This window comes from Oreochromis niloticus, unplaced genomic scaffold (assembly GCF_001858045.2).
Source record: "Oreochromis niloticus isolate F11D_XX unplaced genomic scaffold, O_niloticus_UMD_NMBU tig00007097_pilon, whole genome shotgun sequence".
Lineage (NCBI taxonomy): Eukaryota > Metazoa > Chordata > Actinopteri > Cichliformes > Cichlidae > Oreochromis > Oreochromis niloticus.
In genome coordinates, this window is record NW_020328357.1 from 1 (window position 1) to 5,616 (window position 5,616).

General features: G+C 37.3%; 1 long non-coding RNA gene across 1 annotated transcript; it reads right to left on the reverse strand.

The window, feature by feature from the left end:
* Window positions 1-4,604: 4,604 nt before the first annotated feature.
* Window positions 4,605-5,385, reverse strand: LOC112845376 (uncharacterized). The gene is made up of 2 exons (XR_003218190.1): window positions 4,951-5,385; window positions 4,605-4,642 (listed from the first exon to the last, which is right to left on the reverse strand). It is a non-coding gene; the product is annotated as an uncharacterized LOC112845376 (long non-coding RNA).
* Window positions 5,386-5,616: the final 231 nt, after the last annotated feature.

The window sequence follows — 5,616 nt, forward strand, 5'->3', positions numbered from 1 at the left end:
AAAAAGAAAATGAGACACTTATTTAATTCTCAACTTAAAAAGCTAAATGAAAAACGTAAAACAATTGTTTTTTTCATTTGTCCTTTCGCACATCAGAAACGAAAAACCAAGAAAAAAGAACGAGAAGGGCCCTTTATTTATTTTGTCTGAACCGGAAGTTTTGTAGGTCAACAACTGTACAAGTGATGCGCAAACTATGGCAAACTGTAGTGTGGACATCATGACGTTGGAAATACTCAGACGTGATCATGGAGATGGCAAAACAAGGCCTGTCATCGGAAATTATATCAGAGCGTCTGTCATTATGAACACGGGGAAGTGAGAGGATTTTCTGCGAGAAATGTTAGAAAGTTTTGTGCTGACAAATCACTAGCTGTCGACTCTCGGACACACGGTTGGAGCTTGAGGTGACACAAGCTATAAATGAGGTAAGGTACTTTCTTCCTTCACCTTATGACTGTGTATGGTTGTCTTAATGGGTTGTAAGGGGTTAGTCTAGACTGTGTGCGCGCGCCCGCGGTTTTAGCGTCTTGCGGGTGGTGGGTAACGTTAGTTATTTTAAAGATGTCTCTCACTGGTATTGTACAGTTAATTAGCACAATACTTTAGCTTTACACATTCTTCAGAATAAGCTACTTTACATTTGTTGTTCTAGTGTAGTAGCATGATTTTTATTTTAAACAGGTGGGCCAACATATGGCCGCAAAATGATGAAGGGCTATCTGTCACAAAAGGTACATGCTGCAGAGGGACGAATTGGGTTCATTTTAAGAGAGGTGCATCAACCTTATCATGAAGCAAGAGCCAGGTAGCCTATGTTATTTAATCTTCCACTAGAACTGTATTCCAATGTTCTTGTCATATTGTGATATACATCATGTATGGTAGGCCTAATTCTGTTAACAGATGTACGCCCTGCTTTAACAGTTACTTGACTCTTCCTCAAACGTATGATCAAATCTGCCTTTATCCAGTCAGCTGTCATTATTTTGTGATTTTTTGTAAGGGAGCTCGGAATCTTAATCCCACACCGTACCATGCTGAATGCATGGGGCACAAGGTTCACCTGGACCAAAACGAGAAACTTGTAATGTTTGGAGTCACCCATGTTTTAGCTGTAGATGGATTCAGTAAAAAGATTGTGAGTCATTCCACAATGCCAATCAAAACAACTTGAGCATCTATGAATATGTTTTCAGGTAATACAACCTCTCAAACCATTTATTTCATCTTAAGTGTTTTGATGGACATGTTAGTCATATTGGACATGAGCTGCACCCAAATTTACAATATTTGAATTTAAATTAGACATGCAACAGATGGGTCTGGTTATGTTCCTGAATATAATATATTAAGAACTTACCAAACATTTTGATCAACATTTTATTAATGTAAAAATAAATAAAATGGAATTGCACATGAATCATTTAACTACTTTATTGCAATTAATCAGTGTTCATTTATGAATGGAACAAGGTTCTTGGATTTCCACATATCTTTCAATTGTTCTGACATACATCTAAAGTCTGAGCATGACAGTGACATTGCAAAGAAACTTAAGAAATATATGTTGTCCTACTACAACTAAAATATTACCCAAAAAAAATGAATGAATACATTCAAAATAATAACACCTTTGCTGGTCTTAAAGCAAAATAGTTAATAAATGTTCTTTATTTTTCCTGTACCAGACCTGCAGTGATCACCTATGGTATGTGGGACCAGGTGCGAGTAGACCATGGAAAGGAATTTTATTTAACACTGTTCATGCAAGAGATGCTGTCACATCATCGCTTCAATCAGGAGAGACTGCCTTATTTACAGACCTCATCCACAGAGTAAGATTTAAGTACCATTAACATCAGCTGAAATTCTTATACTATTACGTGTACTACTACGTACATTTAAGACATGTTTCTTTTAACTCTTTTAGAACCACACAGTTGAAAGGATTTGGCCTGAAATCAACAACCGTGTCAACTACCCACTAAAACTGCCCTACTCCAGCTGATGGACAGGAGGAGATAGATATGGAGGATAACCTTGTGCGATACTGTGTGTCCAATCTAACCTGTCAGCTGTGTAACATTGGTCTTGCAAGTGTGGTAGAATCATGGAATGCTCATAGAATCCAGGTAAAAAAAAAAAAAAAAAAGTCAGATTGCTTACAACCCTGATAATGAACATTTAAACACCTCCTCTATTTTTTACAGGAAAAGGCATACCAAATCACTTTGCAGAACATGGGTGTAAAAGAAGAATTTCTCCAGAGCTCTTGCCAAATGCACTTGAAGCAGCAGACCTTTACAGGCAGCACTTGGGATCTGCACTCAAAGAATATTCGACTTTTGGAGTTGATCCCTTCACAACCGAACAGACAAACTTAGAACAGAGAGTCATTTGCAGAAAATATCCTGATATTTCACATTTGTTTTTTAGAGCCGTAAATGGTGACTTTATGCCATACAAAGAAGCTCTGCTCTGTCTCATAAACATAACTCAGAGAAATGTATGAACACTGCATCTGTAAACTGTACAGAACAGACAAAAAAAAAAATCAACTGACTGTAACATTTGTGTGTACACACTACATTACTCCTCTGCAAAAAAAGATTTCAATACAGAAATGCAGCTGTTAGACCAGTAATTTGTAGAACTCCGTTGTTACTCTCCCTGCATTTTGCACAGTGCTGTGATGTCTCTTGCCACTGTTCCACACATGTCTTGCAGCCAATAATGCTTCTGCAGCACAGTGAGAACACTGGATCCTCAATGATGTCTGCAAAAGTAAATCAGATAAGTGAGACTGTTATCCATTTATGTTGAATTTAGTTCAAACTATAGGTTCAAAGTCAGTCTTGACATAAATTTACAGACAGCATGCAGAATATTTTTGGTTATTCTGTATTACTCTTGTTCACGCTGTTCTGAGAAAGTCCCTGTCTATATTTTTGTCTATAATTGATGAGGGGCAAAATCAGTACATTTTCTCAATTAGCAAGCAAGAAAAATGAAAAAGTTACAGGTACTTGATTCAATATATGCAACTACAGTCCATTTTAAATGTGAACTTTTTAGTTTTACATTACTGTGAACAGTGTACCGTCACCCATACTGACATTGTAATCAATTTGAAAAGCTATACTTTCATAGTCAAGATTGCAAGGAGAACCCAAATTAAATGTGCATGTAAACTTTTGAATGTTATGTTACAGTAGACCTGCATCTTGATTGTCTGTGCCTAAGTATTTAAATGGACACTGCTGAATAAAGAGCCTATGTTTGGTAAAAAAATGTTTGTCCAAAGTAATGATTGAATGTGGTTTGACATTGTTTTAATTGTAATTAAATGTTAGTGTAGATGTAATGTATTTACTAAGCAACATTTGAACATACTCATACAAACCACGCAGCTAAATCCCTCCTTGAGTGTCTGCAGCTTGGGGGTTGTGACTTTCTGGGCAACTGCAAGATCAGTGAGCTCTTTGATTGCTGCTGTGACAGCTGGCAGACTTTGAGATGCCAACACCAACTCTTCTATTTTGTCACTCACTTCTCCCAAACTGGCACTGTCATCATCTTTACGGCTGCTACAAATAAAAATGGATAATCAGATGTCAAAGCTACTTACTGGCTTAAAGAAACATCACATCACTTACTGATAGATGATGATTTATGTAGTGATGTCTTACTGCTATTATAGGATTTAAATCAAATTAATTCTTCTATATTGATGTTCATCCTATAGTATATACATATTTATTCACATACCTCAGTTTCTTCCTCTTTGTTCCCTGGAGGCAATTAAAGTCTTGTTCAGGCACAGCAAGAATTTTTCGTGCATTTGTCTCCAGTACTGTGACCCTACAGATGAAAAACAAAACCAAAGAAACCTGTTTAGAAGCCAATACCATATTACCCAATAAATATTACAAAGAGTCTGGTAAGACATGTCTCTCCATAAGATATGGGCTTTAGCTGTAATATTATGGCTCACCTGTTGTGCCCTCCGACTCCAGAATTGCATTGCCCTGTGCATCTGTCAAAATTATTGGGTTGTAATTACCAATGGCATCTTGCACTTTTCCTACTATCCCTTGAAGCGTAGCCTCAGACTCCAGGAATCGTACAACCACCATTCTATTGGGAATCAACCTCCCACCAACTACATCTGCAAAGTACACTGATCTGTAAAACAAACATAATAATTTTACATATCTTGTAAAAGACAGCAGGCCACAAATCCATTCAGTGATTGCTATAGGCAAATTGTACTAAAACAGCTTTGCTATTCTTAACAATTCAACTATCCATGCACCTTATGTTTCTTTTTATTTGCCTGTTCTGTAATTTAATATTCAAGAACACAGACTCATCCTACCTCTGAAATGTTTTGGAGGACATAGGGAACTTGAAGTAGCCTGCTGTGAACGTGAAGGTGCAGACGCTGCCACAGCTGGTGCTCGCATAAATGCAAAACGCTGCCCGCTGGAACCTGCTGTTGGAATTGACTCCATGTCTTCTCCGTGGACTTCATAGTGACCTCTGGGTGTAAGGTCTAATGCGCTGAAAACACCAGAGACCGCACCGGGAACATAGCCACGTTTGAATCATCCGTGATGTACAGAGTATGCGCGGATACCTGTTTAAGAAAAGTTCCGTAAATCACGTTGCTCTGCTAACGTGTTACTCCTGTGCACACGGTTAATAGGCTCTAAAGGCTTACTTATTAGCTAGTAGCCGGTAAAAGTCAATGAATAACTATTTACACATTAGCACATGTGCACAATTCACATATTAGCACAATGAAGACGGCTAGACATAGTATTAGTAAAAGTAGGCCTACATGAAATCACCAAATGTTAACGTTAGCCGTTCCGCAGTAAGGAAGAACAATAACGTTCATAAAAAAACTGCTGAAAGCAAAGTTTGCGAAGTTTACATATCTACCTGAAAGATGCGACCCAGTTTTTCTGCAGTCATGTCTTCGTCCCGGAGTGTCACTCTCTTAGTTTTCCTAAAAACAACGTAATGGTCCATCCTCTGTTTATTCCAGTGTAACTTTAAGGCCGTCGATCTCTTGTGTGGGGGACGGTGTGCGCGCGCCATAAAAAAACGCGCAGAAGAAGTACTTCCCGTTTCAGACATTGAAAATGCGTCTATTTTTTTGTTTTTGCGCTAGTATACTTTCATTATTTGAATCACGAAGAAATCCAAAAAAGCACGTCTAATTTTAAGTGTATGACGGCTATTTGTTACCACCGAATGAAAAAACAAGTTATTTTCGCCCATTTTATTCTTTATCAAAAATTAAAAAAATGAAAATTCTTTTAAATATCGTTTTTTCGTTTTGGTTTCTGAAACAAAACTTCAAATACCGAAAAGTACACGGACTCGAATTATTAGGCAAGTTGTATTTTTGAGGAATAATTTTATTATTGAACAACAACCATGTTCTAAATGAACCCAAAAAACTCATTAATATCAAAGCTGAAAGTTTTTGGAAGTAGTTTTTAGTTTTAGCTATTTTAGGGGGATATCTGTGTGTGCAGGTGACTATTACTGTGCATAATTATTAGGCAACTTAACAAAAAACAAATATATACCCATTTCAAT